At 47.3% G+C, this 8199-nt stretch overlaps 1 long non-coding RNA gene and 2 other non-coding genes across 3 annotated transcripts; 1 reads left to right on the forward strand and 2 right to left on the reverse strand.

Annotated features, from left to right (window-relative positions):
- Positions 1-668: 668 nt before the first annotated feature.
- Positions 669-832, reverse strand: LOC119626362 (U1 spliceosomal RNA). Its single transcript, XR_005242536.2, has one exon. It is a non-coding gene; the product is annotated as a U1 spliceosomal RNA (small nuclear RNA).
- Positions 833-6767: 5935 nt separating this feature from the next.
- Positions 6768-7972, forward strand: LOC140709392 (uncharacterized). The gene is made up of 2 exons (XR_012089895.1): positions 6768-7320; positions 7730-7972. It is a non-coding gene; the product is annotated as an uncharacterized lncRNA (long non-coding RNA).
- TRNAN-GUU (transfer RNA asparagine (anticodon GUU)) lies at positions 6783-6856 on the reverse strand. The gene has a single exon. It is a non-coding gene; the product is annotated as a tRNA-Asn (tRNA).
- Positions 7973-8199: the final 227 nt, after the last annotated feature.

An 8199-nucleotide genomic window follows, 5' to 3' on the forward strand; every position in this document is an offset into this window, starting at 1 on the left:
GAAGAAAGACAAGATAGGTAAACGGCAGGAGATAGGAGGAAACTGGACCCGGCTCCACATAAAACTTCCCGCCTATACTTCAGGAAGGATCGCAGCGCATTTCGGTCAAGACAGGTGAGACTGCGGTTCTGACCTGCGGGCCTGGATGAATATGCGCTAGGGCAGTTGGGCGCCGGCAGAGCCATTCCCCTACGCAAAGTAAGCGTGTTATGTCTACAACCCCACGGGGACAGGAAGAGCCCCAAAGGCCCTGCTTTCTTCCCAAAGAACAGCGCCCGTCTGCGTGGTTTCTACCTGGCTCTAGGAGGTGAGAACACATTCCCCGACGGCACAGAAATCCTACAAACGCGTGTGGGGGCTGCGGTTAGAAACAGAGACTGTGTAAAAAGTGACTGGGGGCTAGAAAAACACAGAGAATGAGAACCCCAGAGACTGGAGACTTTGGACCAATCTCTGCGAAAAGCTGGTCTTTAGAAAGGAAAGAGCTGTGCGGCCCTCTCTTAAGTCAGCTTGTGTTAAAACCGCTGACGCTCATGTCATCTCTAGCAGAGAAGCAACATGTTATCTCCCATTCCCAACTCATTCGCTGTTAAACAACCCAAACTACAAAATAGCACAAGAAAATAAACAACCCTTACTATACAGTCTACTCTTTAAACACAACAAGCCAGGGGAAAGCGCGAACGCAGTCCCCCACTACCACAAATTATGCAGTCGAGTTTCCCACATTTGGGGAAATCGCAGGGGTCAGCACATCCGGAGTGCAATGGATAAGCCTCGCCCTGGGAAAACCACCTTCGTGATCATGGTATCTCCCCTGCCAGGTAAGTATGAGTTTCCACACCTCCGCCCCGCCACAGCCTCATACGCCTCACCCTTTACACTCACGGTCACTTGCCACGCGCACTCCCCAGCCCTTCTAGCCCTGACACACAGCTGGGATTCTCAGGTCCGACCAGCGGTCCTCAACCCGCTCCACGGCATGGAAACTCCTTCGTGGCGAAGCAGCAGGTGGCCAAGCAGCAGCCCCTGCGCTGCCTCATCTACATAGAAGTCGCCCTACCCGTGATGTCACCGACAGTGCCTTTCCCAGTCCCCGTCTGCCTTTCTGTCACTCAGCCGACCAATCCACTGCAAGAGCCGGAAAGGGGAAGTGACGTCTGTCTCTCCCTTTTTCCCTCCCGCCCCGGCTTCTGTTCTCTCCCAAAGAAGCGGGTCCTTAGCCTGTGTTGGGGAGCAAACTTTCCGCTGCCAGATGGATCCTGGGCAGCCTTCTTCAAATAATGGCTTTTAATTCGCAAAAAGTCCTGTGCGGAACGTTTAGGATTACAAAAGAAACCGGTTCTCTTCACATCTTTATCCTTGTGATGTAGCGTTCCGCTTGAAATTGGAAGCCGTTTAGTATCAGAGAGAAACCATATTTATGAAAGTAAAGAGGCAGGTCGGATGACTGCAAACCAGCCTTCCTTACTGGTTTTATCACTGATAATGTTATAAAGACAGTTGTCCAGTTTCCTGAATCTTGTTGCTTGTTTTCCAAATTCAGTATTGTAGAAAGATATGCTGCCCCAGAAGAGATGGTTGGACACTCTCAAGCGTGGTGTTGGACTTTGTCATCTCTTGCGCAGCCATCTCCAGACCTCAGTCCTTACCTTATGTTAGTTTTTTATATTCTGCAAAGACAAAACCAAAATAATCCAAATTTGACCCAAATACCCGGGATACATCTTATTTGAGATGTTTAACAAATGTCTGGATCATCTTTTCTTATATATTATGCAGGAAACACTGTGAAGTAAGCAAAGTTGAGCTGCTCAAGTCAAACACCATTTGAATATTTAGAAGTAGATTTGAGACAGGAATAATATAGGGTGGTCACAGGATAACAAATTTTAGGCAGTAGATTTAGATGACTTGAGGCTATGGGCTGATAAGACGCTGAAAAACCAGGGTGTGGACCAAGCTGGCTAAGACTGGACCCAATGTGGTGCTGGATTAGATGTAGGTTTTACCTAGGCCCTCATTAGATGCTCATTAACATACTAAATCACACACTCACCAGTGCCATGACAGTTCTGGGACCAATATTTGATGTAAAAATGGATGGCACCATAGTTCTGAGAAATCTCCACCTTTACTTGGGAATTTTCATGAATATTCCATTCCTTGGTTGAATAAACCCATCAAGATGAAACCCCAGAACCCGTTGTTCTGTCTTGGAGATGCCCGAGCTCCCCTTTCTTGAGTGTGTACTTTTTGCTTTGCAGTAAATCACTTCTTTCACTATTTGCTGACTCATCCTTGACTTCGTTTTTGAGGTGGTGTCAAGAGCCTGGACACCACAGCTGGGGGCGAGATCCCACCAGTGTCCGAGAACCTCTCCCAGCCCACCAGTATGAGATTCTATTCTGTTGCTCAAATCACAAAATATCGAGTGGAGAGTTTCCTTGGAGATCATAAAGTAAAGATTCTGTGGCATGGTGACCAGTTAGGCCACTGGAAGGCATGGCAAAATATTGAAAATGAGGAATTAGGTGACAGTGTAGTATCTGCTGAATACTAAATACTTGATCTAGGCCCCGTTCCCTGGAGATTGACAGGGAGACACATTGTCCAGGCAGTAGTGGAGAAATACTTTCTGGGTATCTGACCAGCCTTTGTGGAAAGAACTGGCACCATCCTGCAGATGTAACCGCCTGATGGGTTCTTCCTGCCTAAAGTACACACAAAATCAATTCATGGAGACCATGGCATTGCAGTAAAGAGTTTCATTGACACAGGCCAGCCACGACATGTGGGAGACAGAGTTGTTACCCAAATCAATCTCACTGAAGGCTTGGAGGTAATGGGTGTTTCAGATAGTTTGGTGGGGAGGGGGCTGGGGCTTGGGCAGTGCGGATTATTGGGGATGAAATCACAGGGACGTGGAAAATGGCCCTCCTGCATCGAGTCAGCTTCTGGGTGGGGGCTAAGGGACTGGTTGATTTTCGGGCCAAATGGTGCCATCCAGTAGTCAGAAATGCAAAAGCCTGAAAAGACATCTCAAGAGGCCAATCTTAGGTTCTACAATCGTGATGTTCTTCACAGCAGTTATTGGGGAAGCTACAAATCTCGCGACTTCTGGAATAATGGCTGGTAATTATTTAACGAGGCATACATCTTAGTAGAATTCAGGCCTCTTTCATCCTTCTAACTTCGTGGCCTTTCATGAGTTTTACAGGGGTAATTTAGTTTTGGGGAAGGTTATCCTTTAAACCAATCTTTCTGGCTGTCCCCAACCTTTTTGGCACCAGGGACTGTTTCACAGAAGACAGTTTTTTCATGGAAGGGGGTGGTGGATGGTTTCCAGATGAAACTGTCCCACCTCAGGTCATCAGGCATTAGTCACAGTCTCATAAGGAGTGCGCAATCTGGATCCCTCACATGCGCAGTTCCCAATAGGGTCCGAGCTCTGATGAGCATCTAATGCTGATCCTGACCTGACAAGAGGCGGAGCTCAGGTGGTAATGCCTGAAGGCCTGCAGCTCACCTCCTGCTGTTCAGCTGGGTTCCTAACAGGCCATGGACCAGTAGCTGTCCTGTGGCCCTGGGGGTTGGGGACTGCTGATTTAAACTATAAACTCAATTTTCCCCAAAGATAGCTTGGGAGACATTGCACAGGAATGAGCACAGCCAGCTAGCCTGTGAGGCTAGAACCAAGATGGGGCCAGCCATGTCAGCTTTCTCTTATTGTCATAATTTTGCAAAGGTAGTTTTTGAGGGACTGCACTGGACACTTGTTAAAAACATGAGACAGATTTTATTGTATGTGCTACAATAGGCAAGATAGATCACCAGATAACTGAGCTCAACCTCAAATACAGCAGGAGGAGTTGAAGATTATAGCCAACTGGCAAGATAAGAAAGTCAGTGGATGGAAAATTACTAAGAGGAACTTGATTAGCTATCAAAAGTGGTTGGGAGGACTCTTGCTAAACTAGACTCAACAGTATTCTTTTCTAAAACTGGACTTGGCAGGCCAAGAACTAACAGAGAAAAGGGCTCAGAGGAAAATACTGAGGTGTGGTGAAAGATGGAGTCCTTGTCAACTCTACACTGAAGCTTCTGCAAATAAACAAAGACCAATCAAATGGAAAAAAGCACAGGATATTTATTCTGAGCTTGCTATAGCAGGGAGTCAGTCACTGTGACTTGTGTTTTGGCAGAGACTTGAAGGCAGTCAGGAGGGTGGGAAAGCTTTTTAAAAAGAAAGGCTTCAGGTACGCTTGGACTGGAGGCTGTCAGCATGGTGAAGCTGTAGATAAATGAAGGAAATCAAAATATTTTACCCCAGAATGTATTTCTTTGGCATATTTTAAGATGGCTGTCAGAGAGCCAGCAAACAGAAGTAACTCTGCAAAACTGTCTTTTGTAGGGGAAATTTACACCTGCAGAGAATCTGCATTAATCTAGCCTTACCTTATCAGGATTGAGAAATAAAAATAAGCCCTAGGCCCTACAACCAACTGAACGGACTCTCTTGGCTGACAGGACTGCAGAGAATCCTTGAAAGCTGTTTCTAGCTGTGGCAGGCTAGGAGGTCGCACATGCCCCCTTAACACCCCTCCCTCACTAACTGCCATTATGAGGCAGGAGAACAGCAGAGGGAATTGGAAGTTGTATAAAAGGCAGAATGAGTAAAAGCAGAAACAGAAGCAAGGTGATGGGGTGGGAGAGCAAGAAGCAGGATAAAAGGCAGAAGTTGAGCAGCCAAAACAAAAAGTAAGATTAAAGAAAGCAAGCAAGCCCGGGCTCGGTGGCTCAAGCCCGTAATCCTAGCACTTTGAGAGGCCAAGGCAGGCAGATCACCTGAGGTCAAGAGTTTGAGACCAGACTGGAAAACATGGCAAAACCCCATCTCTACCAAAAATACAAAAAATTAGTTGGACATGGTGGAGCACTCCTGTACTCCCAACTACTTGGGGTTCAAGGAGCATCGCTTGAACCTCGGAGGCAGAGGTTGCAGTGAGCTGAGGTTGCGCCACTGCACTCCAGACTGGGCAACAGGGAAAGACTCTGTCTCAACAAACAAACCAACCAGAAAAAAAACAGCAAGCAAGGACCCCATGGCCAGCAAATTCCAAACCAGTAAAGGGGCAGCTCCTGAGAGTTAGGCATTGAGAAAAAAGTATCCTTAACATGACTCCATATGATAATCAGCTCATTACAACTCATGCATATGGACTGCATCTCATGCATGTACTTAAAAGTATGGGATGGAGGCAACCTGCAAGCACACAAGGGCCAAAGTAACTAAGCAACCCACCTATCAATCAAAAGACAAACACTGGCCTACGATTGGGCATCCCTGTGAAGAGAAGAAAAACAACCACATATAAAAAGACCCAGAGTACACCAAACTCATACGGATCTCATCTCCCAGAAGCCAGCCCACTCTCCCTACTCTGAGAGGGTTACTGTGCTTAATAAATTTTTGCTTTGCTTTGCTGCTTTATGTGTGTCACGTACAGTTCTTTCTTTGGGACACCAAGAGCCTGGAAATGCACGGCACCATCTGGTAAGAATTAGGATGTTTTTCCTAAGGGTAAACAAACCAAGCCTTTGAAAAGACTTGCTTCACTACTGTTATCAACCAACAGCCTGATGCTTTCCCTCCCTTCGTGGTTTTGACAAAACAAGCAAGCAGCATTCCCTCCTAAGAGACTGTCGACCTAGGAATGATTCTGGCTAGACTACAGAGATGTACAGTGAGGGTTTTCATGTCCTCTGCTTCAGCTTTTGACGTCAGAGAGCCACAAACTCCACTCTCAGATGATTGCTAATGCCACCATTTTATGAACATGGGCCCCACGGAGAGGCACGAAGCTCAACTGCACATCTGCACATTGTTCCTCTTATAAATATTCATATTGGGATATGATTTGGTGCTGCTACCCTGAAAGATGCATTTGCAGAATGGACTCAAATTAGAAGCATTGTAAGCACTATAATGTAGCAATGGCGCACCCAGCTCTCTACACTATAGAAAGATCTGTGGTGTAGACATTTCCACAATGACACAAGATATGTGTACAAGAATGGTGACTGCAGCGTTCTTTGTAATCCTAAAACCATGAAACCAACCTCATCTCAAAAACATTTTTTTTTTTTTTTTTTTTTTTTGAGATGGAATCTCGCTCTGGAGTCCACTCCAGACTGGAGTGTAGTGGTGCGATCTCAGCTCACTGCAGCCTTCACCTCCCGAGTTCAAATGATTCTCCTGCCTCAGCCCCCCGAGTAGCTGGGACTACAGGTGCGTGCCACCATGCCTGGCTAACAAAAACATTTTGAAAAGGGTTAAATAAATCCTGCACAAACTGAGGAAAAATACTGTTTTCAAAATAATGGAGAGGATCCCTGTCATGATGAATGATTCCACTGGTCACGTTATTGATAGAGCAATCAGGAAATCCAGGCATGTCCTGGAGGTAATACTGGACTCCTACTACTAAAATATGAAAAAATGGAGGCATGTAAATTACTCGTTTAAGCATATAACAGACTGAATTAGAATTTTATCACACCAGAAATGGGTTCCTAGGTCTCTGTTTCAGGATTCCTGAGTTATACCGGTGTCAACCCGGTATTTCAAGAGACACCCGGTTAAGAATCTGGTAGGGGAGGTGGGCTGGGCCTTGACATGGATCAGTCATAAATCAGTGTCTTGGGACTCCGGAAAGATAAAATCCTCTCCATTTATCTAGTGATTGACAATGCGTGAATGCTTTAAAAGTTCCAAGAGTCGTCCCTGGGTGGGCTCGAACCACCAACCTTTCGGTTAACAGCCGAACGCGATAACCGATTGCGCCACAGAGACAACCGTTCCCAGCTTTCCTGGGCGATGCAGGAAGGGCCACTCACTAAACTTGCTCCTTTCCGTACATTCTCTGGGCCAGCCCGGCAGGACGACTGAGCAAGGCGTTGGAAAACCAGAGAGATGAGAGCTTGAGTCGCGCTGGTCGCGTTTGACACCTGCGCGATGGGAGATTCTGGAGCCGGAGGAACAGCCGAATGGCCTTCGCACGTCCCGCCCCTCGCCTGCTTCAGGAGCTTCCGGAAACTCCCCGGTGGGCGACCCAGCCCGAGCCGCCTGTGGTCTCAAGGGAAGGTGAACGCCCGGTGGGCTCCCGGGATGGTTCTTCCCGTTCTTTGCGCCGCCTTCACCCAGTGAAGGAGCCTGTTCCCACCCTGGCCAGTCGCTTTCGGGGCTGCTGAGGAGCTTCCGCTGCCATCTTCGGATCCTGTGTTCCGCACGGGGGCTCCACCAGGGCAGAGGTGGTGGTGAGGGTCGCTTGTGGGTCCCCTCGTGGGGAGCAAGGTCTGGCACGACTAGGACTTGTCGATGAATTCATCGTCGCCTTTAGCTTTTAGTCCTTTGAAGAACCCTGAGAGTGGAAATCAAGAGATTTTTTCCATGGGGACGTTCTTTTTACAAAGCGTTGATTTCTGGGCACCCCGCAGGGCGGGCAACTGGCAGGGCCTCCGGCGCATCTTCTTCGCGGTGGAACCGCGGGGGCTCAGCTGGGCGGTGGTCGGGCCGTGGGGCAGCAGGGCTAGCGCAGGGGAAGGGAAAAGCAAAAGCTGGGAAAGAAGCTGGGGAGCGGTGGACCAGATATCCAGACCTCCTGAAAGAGGCACCGGCGGGGTCTTCTGGAAGTGAAAATTGCTTTTGTTTGTTTGTTTATTGTAGCAGAATCGGGAAATGGAGAGAGAACCTGAAAGAGTCCCAAACTCGAGGACCTATTGCTCCCCGAGAATAACATCTTCCAGAAGAACTAGGCAGAAAACTAGGCGTCTGGGATCCCTGAAATCCCTGGAGGAGTAGCATCATCATGACCCTCTGTGTTCTTTTGGCAAAGGACTTGCTTCTGCTGTTTGTTCAATTATCTGTTTGTTAAATAAATAAAACCCTTTTCATATATCTTTAAAATTACCTTGGTCCTATTGTTTTATGATTACAAATAATGCTGCAAGCATCATTCTACAAGTACACTTCTCATTGGCCAGTGGTGTGGAGGCCTGGAGAGTAGTTGTTCCAGCATAGTGTTTACATAGAATTTTTTCATTCCATTTTCTTTCCTTTGTTGCTTTATTAGGTATAACCCTTTTCTTATTTCAGAGGCTGCTTTAGGGTTTCTGGGATACATCTTTAATTTATCA

The sequence above is a fragment of the Chlorocebus sabaeus genome, chromosome 20 (assembly GCF_047675955.1).
Source record: "Chlorocebus sabaeus isolate Y175 chromosome 20, mChlSab1.0.hap1, whole genome shotgun sequence".
Taxonomy (NCBI): domain Eukaryota; kingdom Metazoa; phylum Chordata; class Mammalia; order Primates; family Cercopithecidae; genus Chlorocebus; species Chlorocebus sabaeus.